Source organism: Hyperolius riggenbachi, chromosome 3, assembly GCF_040937935.1.
Source record: "Hyperolius riggenbachi isolate aHypRig1 chromosome 3, aHypRig1.pri, whole genome shotgun sequence".
NCBI classification, from domain to species: domain Eukaryota; kingdom Metazoa; phylum Chordata; class Amphibia; order Anura; family Hyperoliidae; genus Hyperolius; species Hyperolius riggenbachi.
This window is the reverse complement of record NC_090648.1, coordinates 474,168,879-474,186,270: the sequence shown is the minus strand read 5'-3', so window position 1 is coordinate 474,186,270 and position 17,392 is coordinate 474,168,879. Positions and strand designations below refer to the sequence as shown.

General features: G+C 46.7%; 1 protein-coding gene across 1 annotated transcript in view; it reads left to right on the top strand.

Annotated features, from left to right (window-relative positions):
* The first annotated feature begins 932 nt into the window (after window positions 1–932).
* The window catches only part of LOC137564330 (leukotriene C4 synthase-like), a 73,253-nt gene continuing 56,793 nt past the window's right edge, over window positions 933–17,392 (top strand). Inside the window, exon 1 of the mRNA XM_068278085.1 lies at window positions 933–1,328. The gene's annotated coding sequence lies outside the window, so the exon portion shown is untranslated. The remainder of the gene's footprint in view (window positions 1,329–17,392) is intronic.

The following is a 17,392-nucleotide window of genomic DNA, read 5'->3' as shown; positions in this document are numbered from 1 at the left end:
TTTGGCACTGTACATACCCATGTCTTTCTCATCATGTTACTTCGGGTATCCTTTAAACTGCCTCTCTGGCAGTATTGAATTGTGGTCTCCCCATTGCTTGTTGGACTGAGATATTCCAACTTGTCTAACACCCTTTCAACCAATAAACAGAGAGGGTGGGGAAAAAGTAGGGGGTACATATTAATTGGTCTTCCTGGAGCCCTGTATGGTCTTAATCCATATCAGATGTTTAAGGTGCATACACACGCACTACCAGAAACAGCCTTATCAGTCCGCTGACAGCGCGTACGCACGTGCAACTGTCGGCTAAAAGACCGCCCAGCGGGAGGGTCAGGCGGACCCGTCGTTGCCGCTGGCAGTGCTTGTGTACGCACCTTTAAACTAATTAGCTGTAATAGTGAGGGGAATGGTTATTGTTAGAAGTGGAGTGGAGGGAAGTTAGTGTTAAGAGTCAAAAGGGGAAGGTTAGGATTGGAGTGGGAGATTAGTGTTAAAAAGGGGGAAAGTTAATGTTAGAATATAGTACAGAGGGGGAATTAGAAGAGATATTTCCAAAAAAGGGCAGGGGAAGGGGGGCTCTGACTGGAGGGGGGGGGGGGGGGGGGCAATATGCACTAGCGGTTTTGGATGTGCATATTTGGATGGGGGTTATCAGTTGCCTACCAAGGGGGGTTATTAGTTCCCTCGGGAGGGTTATTAGTTGCACAGCGCTTGCGCGTGTGTGTGTGTGTGTGTGTGTAAGGGGGGTTAGTAGCTCCATCCAGGGGGTTATTTCTTTCCCACCAAGGGGGGGGGGGGATGTTATTAGTACCCTCGGGGGGGGAGGGGGGTTATTAGTTGCTTGCCAACCAAGGAGAGTTCATGTATGCTACTTTGACTATACATCCTAGTTTGTTGGGACACTGGACTTTACCCTGGAACTTAGTGGAAAGCAGCCCAAAGAAGGTACTGTGCTCTGCTGTGTACATTGTTTGGCTGCAGGACTTTTGACCTGCATGCAGAGTCTGCTGTGTTCTGCGCTGAGGACAACAAGCCGCACTCTGCCAGCCATGCCACAGCAAAAGCACAGCCAGCAAGCCTGCAGCGTCCCAGCTGCATCTCAGTGAGAGGATCCCTCCTTCAGCTGTTGTGGATGTGCCCCTTCATGCAACTAGCCAAACAGCAGGCTCTGAGTGAGGACCAGTGGCTTTGTATGCGCTCAGGGGGCCCCTTGGAATGCACATCTAATATGCAACTGTTACTTAGCATCTGACAGCCTGGAAGACGGATTAGCAGATCAGACACGGCTCTCTGAAAGTATGCAGATCCTCAGGAAGAACACAGATGAGGTAAGCAAAAAAAGTCTTATATTAAAATACAGGCAACTTCATGTTTCCTGCTTCTTTAGCTCCTCTGCAGTTTCGCTTGCAGCTGCACAGCCGGGTGATTAAATCGCTGGTAGTTTAGATCTGATTTATTGCTTGGGATTAGGAGTCTGGTGTTTGAGGCAAGGCCACAAAGGCTATGGCCTATGGCACTAGGAAGCAAGGGGCGGGCTGGCACACTCATGCAGTCAAGCTGCCAAACATTTGAACTGCAGTAGTCAGGCAAGTATCTGGAACTCAGGGGATGAAGGAGCAGCAAACCGGGGCAGCTTATTGTCTGTGACCTGAGCCGTCACTCATCATCACCGTCAGCTGCTCTTTGAGTCCAGCTCCGCCCTCCACCCAGTTCCAACCTATCAGAGTGGAAGGCATCTATTTGGCCCATAAATGGAAGAAAAACGGTGCACGCACGATCAAGCTCTTGTGATTGAGATTTTACCAGCATTCCCAATCAATCCTTTCGACCTGAAATTGATCAAAAAATTGCTCAATTGAAACCACTGATTTTCCGACAGTTCGATAAAATAAATTTCATTGATTTGGACGGTTGATCAGCCCGCAAAATTGAGGGGTGTATGAGCATCTTTAAGGTTAGGGTATAGGACAGATGGAGGTTAGCTTTATTAAAGTTGGGAGGTTAAAGGACACCCGAACCAAAAATAAACTAATTAAATAAACAATTGTATCTATCCTTCTTCTCCTAAAAAATACTTTTTAAGATATTCCACAGTTTTATTTTATGTTTAAATCTTTTTAAGTTTTAACTGTTTTATTGTTTTTGCTGAATGACACATTAATTGAAGTATGCCAGAGCTAAAAATCGATGAACTATTGACCCTTTTTATCTCTTTCCTGCACTCAGAAGCCATTTCTGCTAGGAAAGTGTTTTATAGTTGGAATTTCTTATCAGTGAGGGTCACACTGTAGTCACTTCCTGTTAGTCAAGACTGAGTCAGCCACTTACATGCCTGATATTTAACTCTTTGCGGAAAAAAAAGGAAAAAAAAAAAAAAAAGGAACACAGCATAGTTATTTGTGTGGTAGGCACTTTACATACCAATGTCTATCTCATCATGTCACACGTCACTTCGGGTATCCTTTAAGGTGTTTTCATAAGGAAGGGGTTAACATTCAAGGTAAGGTTAGGGATATTTGTCAGGGAAGCAGACAGCATTAATCTCCTCAGCGGTAATTCCGAGTCAGGCTTGGGTTGTAAATCTGCAGCTCAGAGCAGTAACCCCAAGCTGGATCCATGAGAGATGTGAAATGAAATGTACAGGGCTGCCGCAGGGGAGGACTGGCCAGGGGGGAAGGGGGGTAATTTCCCCCCAGGCTGTCTCTTATTTAATGATTTAGGGCTGGTAAAGGACCTGGTGCATTCAGGTTTTTGTATAAGGCAATGTGAACCACTAGGTTAGCTGGCTGAGGAAAATAAAAGCACAATTAGAGAACAATTAGAGGGTGGGCAAGTTAGTAAATATACACAGTATGATGCAGAGCAGAAGCTTACCTGCAGGGTCCGTGGGTAAAATATTTGTCCGGACTCTCTTTGGAAATAATTGTGTGTTTGGAAGGGGTGATGCTTGGGAAATTAAGGAGGCCATACACCTGTTGACTGGGCGATCAACCAACTGTTTTGATAATTATTATCGAATTCGCCACAAGCATGCCCAGTCAATGATTTCACTAATTTCAGGCGGAAATTGGTCGAGTTTGACATGCTGGGAAATTTAGACCGATGTGGTTGATCGGGTGCACAGCGGTAACGGCATGCGATAATCATGAAATACGGAAACGAAGGAAACCCCTGGCTGTCTGTCATCCCTCCAAATGTATTATGTGACCCTGATGCCTGTGCATTTATACTTTCATGCAGCACTGTCCTGCAAGCGTCCGTGCTGTATTTCCGCATTGGCGTCACATGTGACTACCAGTATATAGCGCGTGGGGCGCATGTGTGACATCATTTGGGCTGAGGCTGCCATGAACATGGGCCTCTAGTTTGTGTTTTAAAGGTCCCAGTCCTCCCCTGTCTAGCGGTATGACTTTAAGGGTCTAAAAGCGTGTGAAAAAATTGCACTGATTTTAGACACTAAAATCCGGAAATCATACAGCCAGGGAGGTTAAAGGGGATTATAACATCCAAAAATAAAAATTGCCAAACAAGCTAGTACCCCAAATATACATGTAAACCCGATTTTTTTTTCTAAAATAGTTCCCTATATGTCCCTCAATTTGTATTTCTCTGTTCTGTGTACCTTTGCCTTACTTTCAGGAACTATGCAGTGTCAGCGGGATTGTGGGAAGTTTTTTTTACTTAGTTACAATATCAAGCTCATATCAGTATGCAAATAACCGAAAGCTTCCTACAGATCAAATAAGGTCACTATTGGCTTGATTCATTAGGCTGTGCTGCTAAAGCGCGTAACTTTAACATAGTATAACTATGTTAACTGACATAGTAGCGGACGCTAGTGGACGCTAGTGGAGTATCGCCCCGCGATACTTCACAGGACCGCCCGCATTTAAAGTTACGCATGTTGCTATGTAAGCAATGCATCTAACTAAGAAAGGCAAGCTCCTTACAGCAATGAGCGCTGCTATGTAAGGCGTGCATAGTGGGCGCTCCTTCACATTAAGCAGCGCTGCTTTCGTAGCGCAGCTTAAAGAGAATCTGTACTGTCCGATTTGTACAATAAAAAACATACCAATGGAGTCACTGTGATCTCCTGGATCCCTCTTTGCTGTTTCCGCTGCTTCCGCCGCGATCCTGGATTTTAATCGCCAGTTTTAGGCAGTGTTTACAAACAAAAAACATGGGCACTAACCAGGAAGTGATATTTGTGTGTGTATGTGTGTGTGTGTGTGTATATATACTGTATACACACACACACACACACACACACACACACACACACACTAATATGTGTGTATATATACGTGTGTGTGTGTGTATATATATCTCATGTTACAGTATACTACAAGTTTTTATTACATAGTGAATTATCTGCACTCCAGTCTGGGATTCTCACAATTTCTCAGCATGTGACAGGCAGCTCCCTTCCCCCCTCAGCCTCGCAAACTGCATCAGAAACTGAGAGCAGAGGCTGAGAAGTAAACAAAGCACACAGAACCTGCAGGGGGAGTGCATAACTTGTATTCATTAAAAAAGAAAATTGTGGAGCGCCAGTGGTGGATGTGCCCAGCACTCGATCCGTCAGCACTCCAGATCCAAAATTTTGTAGTAGAGAGTGAAGCCGGCACCATCCAAGTTGAATTAATGCTCTTTTATTTGATATTAATGCATACTATCAAGCAAGATACAGCAGTGTCAAGCAACGTTTCGAGGCTATTGCCCCTTTATCAAGCTATTGCTGCATCAATGTTACATGAAATGGTCACCATACACATATTATATAGTACTACTAATCAGTGAAAGCCAATAGTTTCAAATTTAACTCTAACTAACCAATCATAATGGTCCTAAAACACACGGACCTGATGGGGAACTATATGGCTAAACACTGACTGGATGCAGGCGTGAATACACTCCCACTTCCACACACCCACTATGACTCACCTCCTCCGCCCCTTGTAGTCCATCTAACTCCCTTGCTTCCACAATGCAGGTCGCTACGAGCGGACCTGATGGGGAACACACAAAGTAACACGCCGGCTTCAGCACGCCTGCGCAGCTGCAGTGCGTGTGGAATAACTTGTATTCATTACAACAGAGGCAGCCCATTCCTCAATGGGTCGACAAAGCTTGACAAAGAAAAGAAGATTAGATATATTACAGAGACAGCGCAACTAGAAAAGGCTGCAGTAATCCAGACCACATTAGAACAGGTATAGGAACTTATAGGATAGAAGAAATAATGCCGAAAATGTTGTTACAGAGTCTCTTTAAAGAGGAACTCCAGTGAAAATAATGTGATAAAAAGTGCTTCATTTTTACAATAATTATGTATAAATGATTTAGTCAGTGTTTGCCCATTGTAAAAGCTTTCCTCTCCCTAATTTACATACTGACATTTATCATATGGTGACATTTTTACTGCTGGCAGGTGATGTCACTGGAAGTAGCTGTTGCTTGCTTTTTTGGCGTTTAGAAACAGCTGTAAAGAGCTATTTCCCACAATGCAAGGAGGTTCACAGACAGGAAACAGCCAGGCCCATGGTCCTCACAGTTTCCTGTGGGAGGGGTTTCACCGCAATGGGGTTGATTCACTAAACCAGGCTATGACAAATAGCACGCCTTATCAGAGGTAGCACGCCTTATCAAAGTTTACACGCCTTATCAGAGTAGCCTAGCGAGCGCTACAAACTTATGCCTGCTAATTGGCAATGGCACTCGTCCTGCCCTGAGCCTGAGGGTTCATAGCGCTTGCTATACTACTCTGATAAGGCGTGTTAACTTTGATAAGGCGTGCTATCTCGGATATAAGGCGTGCTATTTGTCATAGCACGGTTTAGTGAATCAACACCAATATTAGCCATACAGAGCCCCATACAGCCCCATACAGAGCCCCATACAGAGCCCCCTGATGACCGTTTGTGAAAAGGAATAGATTTCTCATGGGAAAGGGGGTATCACCTACTGATTGGGATGAACTTCAATTCTTGGTCACAGTTTCTCTTTAACGAATCAGGTCCTATGTCCAGAAGAAGATAATTGAACCCCCCTCATCCCTCTGAAGAGTTTACACAGTGATGTGAGTCTGCTGTCCAGGTGATGTTTGCTGTAGGATGGACACTGGGACATTAAACTGTGGCAGCAAAAGGCAACATTTTAAGGCTCATACACACGGGGTACGGCCGTCGCCGCAACCACGTGGCACGTGCATGTTGCGGCGACAGTTCGCCCGTGTGTATGACGCGTGCGCCCCGAACCGTCGCCCGTCGGAGCTGTCGCCAGGCGATTGACATGTTCAATCGCCGGCTACAGCTGTCGCCGCAACCTCGCCGGAACTGTCGCTAGTCCCGCATGTGTATGTGGGCTAGCAACAGCAACCCACACACAGCACACGGAGCTTCCGGTGGGGGGGAGGAACCTCGGCGACAGCTTCCGCCGCATCGCTAATCCCTCTGCTGCCGTGTGGACGCAGAGGGACTTGGCGACGAGCTGTCGCCGAGCTGTCGCGCACACACGCTCCCGTGTGCTAGCGACAGCTACAATTGTCCCCCCTTGTGTACTTAGCTTAACACTGAGCTTGGTTGATAAAAAAAGAAAAGGGCAAAATTGATTTTGGCATCACAGAGAAATGGAAAACAGCAGAAATATTATTTTATTTTTTCCATATTACATTTCTCCTAAACAGGGGCATAACTATAAATCATGAGGCCCCCCAGCAAAGCTTTGATGGGCCCTCCCAATGGTCACACCCCTTCCCTTGACAACCCCTGGTGACCCTCACAGCCTGGGGCCCCATCTTACAAGGGCCCTAAAACAAGTGCGGACATCATAATCTACACACCCATAACAAGTAGCCACAAAAACACCTGATATGAAGAATGGAACCCTTTATCAGAGTGAAATAGTAGGGCCCCTCAGCCGATGAACTAGCCTACCATTGACAAATGCATAGGCAGGAAGGTTTCGGGGGGGGGGGGGGGGGGGGGGGATAGTAAAGTCAGTGGGATGTAAGTTAGTTTGACATGTAGGCTATTTTGTTGGAGCGACCCCTTACAGCTCTGAAGCCCCTTGCCTTTGCAGGGGCTGATCCCTTGCAGTTAATCCTGTTTTACTAAAAATGACAAAAAAAGCAGAGTAACCAAGCAGCTCGGGGTGACCCAAACCACTAGGAACGTATAGGGGGATAAAAGAGACCGAAACGCAACCCTGCTACTAATAAGCAATGCCTGGTTAAATTTGCCTTCTTAAAACAGAAGGACATTTGCAATAATTTAGCTATAAGTGAACATTTTTGTGGTTACCCACAATGCACCACTACTGAATATGCAAATAATCCCTTTGTGCACCAGTAAGCCAGGCAAGCATCCAGAACCGCTGGTTTATAGGCTTGCTATACACCAGCGGTTCTGGATGCTTCTCTGGCTTACAGGGGCGAAAAGGGATAATTTGCATATTCAGTAGTAGTGAATTGTGGGTAACCACAAATGTTCACTTATAGCTGAATTATTGCAAATTTCCTTCATTTTTAAGAAGGCAAATTCCACAAAAAATGACATGAAACACAAAAAAACAGCATAGGTAAGCTAATATCTCATTAGATTATTATTTTCATTTTTCAGTTAATATGGAGTTTTTGCCCGCTTTAAAGGAGGTTTAGGCACTAGAACTTTCATTAGGTGGGTTGTTACTTTCACAACAATACAAAATGAAATGGGTCCGCTTTCAATTCTTCACACTCAATAAATCGAATCCCCCCCCAATCCCCCCTTCTCTTGGTGCTTTAACCTATGAATACGCACAGATCCATTCCAGGGGGGATACAATCCTTGTGGCAGATGGGATGTCCTGAAACATACACTTCAAAGTGCATAGAAAGCACACAAGGAAAAAACACTGTTCAACGGATCTGTGCTATGTAATCTTCCACACTTCCTGCAGATCAGAGGGGCTGAGCAGGGAGAAAAACAGAATTGCGGTGAGTAAACACACTGAAATGATTCTGAAGGGCCACTCTTATAATATTATTATACCAAATGTGGGCAATGTTTTGTGTGTCCAGTAAAGGGACTTGAGTTACACACTGTAATAAGTAAATAGGCAGCCTTATAGGACTAGGACTACTTGGGAAAGTAGAGAGGGTTGCTTCTTCTCTAAAATAAATTGGAGTTGATCTCATTTAGAAAAGGATTTGAACGCATGTAACAGATCGCAAAGGCCTTGCAAACATCTGCGCAGGAGTTTTTGTACTTGTTCATTTTCTTCACTTAATACAAGTGTGGAATAGATGGGGCAGTATTGCGAAAGTGGTTAACTATTTCCTCGCTAGTTCAATTGTCCGAGCTGTAAATACATAGAACACTGACAGGGAAGCAGGAAATTGGACAGTTTGGGCGCCCCAGAGGCGCTAATGTAAACATTGGCTATTGGGTGCCAAAACCAGAAATTTATAATAATAGTAAATAGCGGGTGCTGTGCCTGTCCAACCAACATTTTTCGTTTGTGAGAATTATCATTTTGAAATGTATTATTTTCAAATTTTGAAATGTATGATTTTTTAAATGTATTGTTTGAAAAAGGAATGTTTTTTTTTGTATTTATGTCAGTTGCGGCAGGGAGTTTTTAAGGTTAGGCATCAGGAAGGGGGGGTTTAGGGTTAGGCGACAGGAAAGGTGGTTTTAAGGTTAGGCGTCAGGAAGGGGGGTTTTAGTGATAGATGTCAGGAAGAAGAGTTTTAGAGTTAGGCATCAAGAAGGGGTGTTTTTAGGGTTAGGTGTCAGGAAGGAGGGGTTTTAGGGTTAGGTGTCATGAAGGGGGGCTTTAAGGTTAGGAATTAGATGAGGGAGGGTTCTGTGTGAGAGTTGGGTTAGGTTTAGTTGTAGTAAAATATCAGGAACATTTACTAATGTGTTATTATCATCATTACCACTGTAACTACTGTATGTTTCCGGTTTCATTTGGCGCCAAATCCACAACACTATTGTTTAGATTTATATCCGCTTCACCCGGCACCCATTTTTCCTCACGCCTCTATATCATGCACACAGCTGACAGATCTATAATACTAATCCACTGTTGGATTAAGCCTCATACACACGCTTTACTAAATTTGGCTGAGGCAGTCGATAATGACCGCCTCCGCCAATCAAGCATGTGTACTTAGGCTCGCGACCCCCGAAGCACAAGTGATCTACCTGGCAGACCTACTAACCCCTAGCGATGAGTGATCCTATTGTCCACACCGCTGCCTAGCCTGCCACTTGACGTCGCGCACGCATGACCCCGTCATCCCTCCGCAGAGCAACAGAACGCATTGTCAGCTAAACAGCTGACTCTGTGCAGACCAGCCCAGGGATTCCCGACCACATCAAAGGTGTGTGTGCACCTTTAGTTGGACCCACAGTAAGCATGGATCTGGAAGCTGAGAGATCACCATGACAATCTGGCATCACAAGGATTTTGAAGAAACGTATCCTATATACTAACCAAAGGCTGTACATATGCATAGTTCTGGAAGCACATTTGGGTGGCGTTGTTGTGGTTGGTGGCTTGTGGCCAGCCACTCAGGGCAGCAGTTGTGGTGTGTGCACTGAGCGCCCAATTCTTTTCAATTCAATTGCATAGATCAACTTCAGTTTCAAGTAGAGTATTTTTTTTAAAGAAGCATTAACTTTGCTGTTGCCAACTGCATCACTTGCACCTGTCTGGAAATCATCCCAAGGTCGGGGTAGCAGGGGATGAGGGGAATTCTATGCAATCTGCAGAGCACTGCACATGGTGTTTTAAAGCCCCGTCTACACGGGGAGATGTGGAGGCGATCCGGCAGCTCGATTAGCCGCCGGATCGCCTCTTCCGCATGCCCGCGCGTACCCGCCACGTTCCCGCTCGTCGCGCGTGCGTCGTATTCGATCCCCTGCTCGTCCCCGCCCAGCCCCGATTATCTTCCGCTCGATTCCCTGCCATTGTGCCCTCGTGGGGAACGAGCAGGGAATCGGCGGCTCACAGATCGGACCTGTGGGAACTTATCAATCGAGCCGCATCAGCGGCTCAATTGATAAGGAACATCACCGCCACATCTCCCCGTGTAGACGGGGCTTTACAAGGTAGGCCACTGGTGTGGGCACCAGTACTTGGCTACAATACAGCCGATGCCTGCTAGCTATCTTGGCATTCAGGATTTTTTGGGCAGGCTCAGTCAGGTGCTGGCATTCACCTATTCAATAGCTCGAGCTGCCTGTATTTACATTTTATAAACAGAAAAGCCAGTTGCGCTGGGTCTATATAGTTCCACCGGTCTGAATCGTCAATAATACTTGGTGCTTATACACCTGATTGAAATTTAAAACATGCATAAATTTGCATACATTTATTAATACAGAAAGCATATACAAATGATATATAGATACAATCTCCACATAAAATACTATAAAACAATAGTTATTACCAGTATTTGCATTTTCAATCAACCGCTATAATGAATGTCACACTCATACACTCACACATACCCAGACCATCCAATGTGTACAAAAAAGGGGGAGGGGGAGGGGATATGGTTGTTCTATGTGTCAACCAATTTGGGGAAATATAGATTGTAATAAATGATTTGTGAGAAAGATAAATATAGTATTGAGGGATGACTGTATGGAGAAAGGCTTATGTTGCTATGCACAGTCCTTCTCTGTAGATCTTGCCAGTCTATTATAGCTTCCCTTTATCTTCCCAAATGGGTTACTGGTTTGATGGTGCGGAGATTTTGACTGTGTGTAACCACTAACCAAATAGGGGAATCCCCTTTTCCTCAGTCCTATTGGTTAATATAGTACCTGTTCGATGATATAGAGGGATAAAGGTCAAGGAGTTCACTCCTTCAAAGTCTATTCCAGGTATTATGCCGGTATTTTGATCTGAAATTAAAATAGCTTTCCGTGTGGATTACAAATGTACTCACACTCCCCTCTTGAGTGCTGCGGGGTTGTGGCAAAACGTTCAATTCCTGGGGTCAGAGCTCCGGCCGGCAGCTCAATGACTTACAATAACTTTCGTCTCCCGTTCGTCACTACGTGTCTACGATAGTGAGATGTAGTGGTTCCGGGTGGCGGCTGGTTCACTTCCGGTGACGTCACCTATTGCCCGCGTCTACGGTTGCTTGGAGACCAGTCTGCTGCGCTTATTGGAGAGATGGAGAGATGAATAAAGATTGTCTCAAGCGTATGCGACCTATGTGATGGGGTTCCTTATGCAACTTAAGACTCCGGGAAGGTATACTGCAGGGCTGACGCGTTTCGACGGTCTGCAGCCGTCTTTCTCAAAGCCAGTATCCTTGTGAACTGCCGTCTGTTGGCGGATATAGTCTAGTGAGTCCCTCCCATCTTCGGTAAAGTTACTCATGTAAATAAGAGCGTGTGAGTGTTGTAGCCGGGCAGGCAGGCACAGCACTAGAGGAGACTCACAGGCAGTTCCAGCATGTCTAAGAAGGAGGAGCGATGGAGGAGATCATGGAGTCTAAAGTGATGTGGTACCCTGACAGCAAGAGAATCACACAGATGGATCAGTTCAGGGCCAGGGTGAACAAGAACTATAGTCTCAGCCTGGGTGAGTGACGGATGCTAAACTAGTGAGAGAGAAAGAGAGCTTCTATTTACATTTTGGCCATAGTGCTTAGGTTCAGTGGCTAACAGGAAGCCAACCGTGAAAGACCCCAGTATCAGACAGCCTCCGATAATGGACTGTAGTAAAAGACAGCACTCCATAACAGACACCAGTAACAGACCTCAGAAGCAGATAGCACTCCATAACATACTCCAGTAACAAGCTGCAGTACTAGCCAATAACATAAAAGAGTCCAGTAACAGACAGCACTCTATGACAGCCCCCATCCCTCAGTAACACAACCCCATGACAAATTCCAGTAAGACAGAACCACATGACAGTCACCCAATAAAGGGCAGCACTCCATAACAGACCCCAGTAATAAGCAGCACCCCAAAACAGCTCTTGATAGCCAACATCCTATTCTTAACCATGCAGCACAGCTGAACTGCCACAGCTAATCTATGCCCCAAACACTGGCGTAACAATAGTCCCTGCAGCCCCTGCTCCCGCTTGAGATGTCACTACCGGAAGTGTTGTCAGCCGCTAAAGCGAGGAGTATGCGGTGGAACGCACAAAAGAAGGTATGTATCTGCCCGCCGCCCACACTGTAACTAGCTAGAGGGAAACGCAGAGGGGAGAGCCCCGAGGTGAGGGAGAGGGGGGGAACTTACCCTCTCCCCGCCGACTGTGGCCAAGGCTTTCCCCTAATGCTGCCACCCCTCCAGTCCCCACAAAACGGCCACGAGCAGGCCCCAGGGAGGGGGGGGGCGCTCTGAAATTTTGCAATGGGGCCCGGTGCCTATAGGCACAGATGTCCTGGCACCCGAAACCTCACCCTCCATGAACCTACAAACCCTCACCAAAGCACACACCACAAATGTGCCAGCTGGCCCAGCTGTCACCTTTCCCCTACTTCTCCAGCCTGGCATAGGTAGCCTCAATTGCACCTTAGTATTAGGTAGCCAGAGGTACCCTCAGTATTAAGTAGCTAGAGGTTTCCCTGACTGAAGGGAGATCTGATCAGTGGAATGTTGAGAGCTGAGTGAGTAATCTCTTATTTACGCTCTGATCAGGATTCTGCATAGGTAGGGTGGTAGGGAGGAACTCAGGGAGGGGAGTGAGCTGCCTTTCCACCATCAGGCGCCTGTAGGCACGTGCCTACAGTGCCTTATGGTAAATCCGTCCCTGGCCACCTCTCTGTCTCTCTTTTTGCCATTCTTTTTTTATGTCACTTCACTCTGTCTTCATCCTGTCTGTCGCCTCTTCCTCCGTCAGTCTCTGCCGTCTTGCTTTCTCTTAGTCTGCCTCCCCTCTCGCTCCCTTTCTGCCCCCCCCCCCCTTCCTCTCTCCCCCTGCTCTTTATTCAATTCACTTTTTCTCCTAAGTTTTCTCCTAGGTGATGCTTTCACACCTTAGGACTGGTTCACATGGACGTCTGGGCTGTGGTCAACGACGGGTGCAGCACTAGTCGTTTAAGCCTTGGGCCAAATGAATGGACAGCGCTTGGTACCATTGTTTACCATACTTAGCGTCGTTTGCGCAAATGCTGCACTTTGATCCCAATTTTCCTCGTCGTTTTGTTTTTTTCTTCGATGCAACCTACAGCATCCAGGATTGGCAACTGCGCTGCCTCCATGTGCCCCTGCTGTGGTCAAAAACGCAACATACAGAGAAAACGACAGGAATCGCCACCAAAGGTAGCCAAATGCTGCATTTGAACAAGACAATGGCCGGCTGCTGGATGCTGGTTGAGATGCCCGTTTGAACCAGGCCTTAATGATAAATTGCCTTTGGAGCTACCAACAGGCAAGAATAAAATAATTTTGACAGTACTTTTTCACCTACTTTTAGAATTGCAGAGTGCAGAAAAGATATTTTAAGCAGAAAATGAACAATTTTCTCCAAAGAGAAAACTTAGGCAAAAAAGAGAAGTGAATAAAGCCCTCTGTGAATTGTCCCTCTTTCTCTTGCTGACACCCCTAGTTCTGTCACTGCTTAGCCCTTCCTTTTCTCTAGACTCTTTGGGGTTAGTTTTAATGTAAATTAGTAGATTTTCCTTTAGGCTACTTGCACACCAAGACGTTGCGTTAGGTGCTACGTTAAGGTCGCATAACGTGCACCTAACGCATCGTATGGTGCTACAAGTGAGGATGGTAGAGTGAGCCGCGTTAGGCGGCTCGATTCCTATAATGTCTCCCAGAGTGGCGCTGATTGGCCAGCGGGACCACGTGATGCGGAGCGAGACACTCCGCATCACGTGGTCCCGCCGGCCAATCAGCGCCCGCCAGTGCAGTGAATATTAAGTAGCCATGTGCGCGGCTACTGTAGCTGGCTCTCCCCGCCTCCTCTTCGCCCCCCACTGCGCATGTGCAAACAGTCTAACGCGGCTATAGCCGCTGTAACGCCGTAGCATGCTGCACTTTCCGGAGAACGTGCAGCGTTACATGTAACGCAACGTGGGCTGTGTGAACAGCCCACTTGTGTTACATTGCTGTGCGTTTGGGGAGTGTTACAGGCGCACTAACGTGCGCCTGTAACGTCTTAGTGTGTAAGCAGCCTTAATGTTGGATTAAAGTACTAAACCCAATTACTTTTCTGCAAACGAAATCTCAAAAAAAATCTATTCTCCGAGGAGTCCACATTTTTGTGTGATAGCCAATGAAAACAAGATGTTATGCAATAAAAATGCCTTTCCTAAAATTCTCCTAACGCTTATGTTCACATTTCCTTCTACTCTCTTCCTGGCTTCTATGAAATTTACACACTGACAGAACTGCGTGCAATTACATCAGCACAAAGCAGGTTCTAGTACCGTGAGTTATTTGCTAGCTCAGTGGGCAGGGGCAAACCCAGGATTTTCAAGGGGTGGGGGGAGGCGATTCATGAAAGGTCTCCCTCAACAATACATAATACAGTATATTAATATGGTAGGACATCATGCTGGGTACACATAATGCAATTTCCTGTCTGACCGACAACTGGATCGATCAGGAGCAGTTTGGATACAGATAATAATGAGGACAGACGACATTGCTAATGAAAGTAAAGCATTCACACAGCAGGGAATAGTGCTGTGCTCATACCTGACTCTGTTTAGTTCCCCAGAGCTGCTCCATGCTCTGTACACACACTGCTGCTCCATGCTCTGTACACACGCTGCTGCTCCATCCAAAGTCAAAAGAAGCAGGGAAAGAAAGGGGGCGGGGCTGTGAGCTGCAGGATACCTGCAGATATTTTGATGTCTCAACTTGTGCCTGTCCCCAGACACTGCACCGGCCCTGGTCTGAAGGGGAATCTGGGCAGCTGTAATCCCCCCTCCCCCTGCGTTTGCCTATGGTGGGGCTGATGCATAGCTCCCAACTGTCCCTCTTTTGGAGAGACAGTCCCTTGTTGGGAGCCCTGTCCCTCTGTTCCTCCTCATTTGTCCCTCTTTCAGGACTTTGTCCCTCTTTCTATGCAAATATATATATTTCTCTACTAAAAGTGTGTTTGATTGACTCTAAGAAGAAAGAAACCTGAGACGTTTTTATTAGCTGTATGTCAGGAGGAGGATGTGCATCACAAGGAACTACAATGAAAAAATATATATGTACTGTGTTTCCCTAAAAATAAGACGGTGTCTTATTATGTAATAATTTTTGTTCCAAAAGGTATGCTCGGGCTTATTTTCAGGGGATGTCTTATATTTCTATAAACACACAAGTTCCTGTGCTGTATGTCCCCCTGCCTTCCCCACTGTGCCACCTCTTCCTCTGCTGGATCCACCTCTTGTGTGCCCGTGTTCTCCTTGTAACTTTAGTGTCCTCCTGGTGTCCCCCCTCTGTCCCCCTGTCCTCCTCTACCCCATGTCTTCACGTGTCTTCCACTGTCCCCCTGCATCCTCCTCTTACCCCCAGCTCCAATGCCGCACTGTCCCCTGATTTCCCCCTACATCCTTTTCTTTCCCCAGCTCCATGCTGCTGTGTCCCCAAGCTTCAGCCTATGGGGAAAAATTACAGCAACTTGTGTTTCTGCTGGAGCCGATGGTCTTTTAGGCATTGGGCCAATCACAGCATTTGGTGAGTAGCAGTGAGTGTAGTAATTGGCCCACTGAGGGAGCGAGACATGGTCCCACCTGCCAGACCATCAGCTCCAGTAAGAACACAAGTTGCCATACTTTTTCCCCTTACTGCCCCTAGGTCTTACATTTGGGGTAGCCAGGGCTTATATTTCAAGCATGCTCAAAATTCCTGCTAGGGCTTACTTTCGGGGATGTCTTCTTTTCAGGGAAATAGGGTATGCAACGTTATTATATCAAAAGGACAAAATATTGCAGTAAAAAATCTGTCGTATCAAAAACATTTTTAGAGTCACAGGGTTGATTCTTCCAAGAGGAGAAGAGCAATTTCAGACAAATTCAGTACACTTTGTTTGCATGTAAGTGCAGGCAACTGCACTAGTCCATTTTTACATTGAGGGATCAATAGTGGCATTTAGCCCTTGTGCCTATCCCCAGTATTAGGTAGCCACCAGTATGGGCAGTCACAGGACTGGGTCAAGGCAATGGTGGGAGAGGCTCCAGCCTCAGGGCGCAGTGTAGAAGGGGGCACACAACTCACCCAGCTATCATTCCCCTATTGTGTTTGAAGCAGAGAGAAATAAGAAAAAGGGATACATGCCAGTGACTGCAAGCCAGATAACTAGAGTTTAAGGAGTTTTGGTTTGTGGGCCCTGAGGCGCCTCTAATGGCCCATACTCACGGGCTACAATTGTCGCCGCAACACGCGGCGCGCGCGTGTTGCCGCGACAGGTCGCCCGTGAGTATGCGGCGTTGCACGCGCTCGCACCCCGAACTGTCGCCCGTCGCTGATGTGGCCAGGCGATTGAAGCGTTCAATCGCCTGGCGACAGTCGCCGCCGCAACTCCGCCGCAACTGACGCTAGTCCGCGTGAGTACGCGGACTAGCGACAGCAACCTCCATGAAGTATACGGAGCTTCCGGCGGGGGGAGGAGGAACGTCGGCGACCGCTGGTCCCTCTTCCGCGTGTGTACGCGGAGGGACCTGGCGATGAGCTGTCGCTGGCCTGTCGCGCACACGCTCACGTGTGCTGGCGACAGGCCACTTTTGCAGCCCGTGAGTATGGGCCATTAGTCTAATAGCAATCAGTGTGTGATGGCTAGAGTGGGAGAGATGAAGGGGTGTACTTTGGTGTCTCAGCCTTGGGTGCTGGAGGACCTTGTCCCGGCTCTGGGCAGTCAGAGAGGCTTCCAGTAATAGATAGCCCCCAAGTATAGGTAGCAAGAGGTAGCCCCAGTATTAGGTAGCTCTCAGTATAGATAACTCTCGCCTTTGCTCCGCTCACATTACTCTGTACCATAGGGGGCCCACTGAGAACCCCATTATTGCCACCGGCCATTGCCACTGGACCCTTTTTGGCTACGGGGCTCCATAGCAGCCACTATGGCTGCTATGGTGATTTCTATGCCACTGACTCATATCTTCCATAGGAAAATATGAATACAATGTAATTTATACCCTGTTCCCCAGAATTTGTTTTTTGGTTAAGTGAAAAAAAAATCTTGTGGCAGAAGATTCTTTGCATAGCTAGGATTAGTTCATAGCTTTCCGATGATCCGCACTATTACTCCCCCGATGATTTAAGAAACTATCTGGTTTTCATTATTGCTGAACAAGACAAAGAGTATAAATCTCAATATCTTTACTGTCTGGCTTAATTTTAAGTGTTTCTGCAGAAGTGTTACCAGTTAGGAGTCCGTTAGTAGTGTTTGTACAGGGGAGGGCGACACACAGGAGAATCAGGAA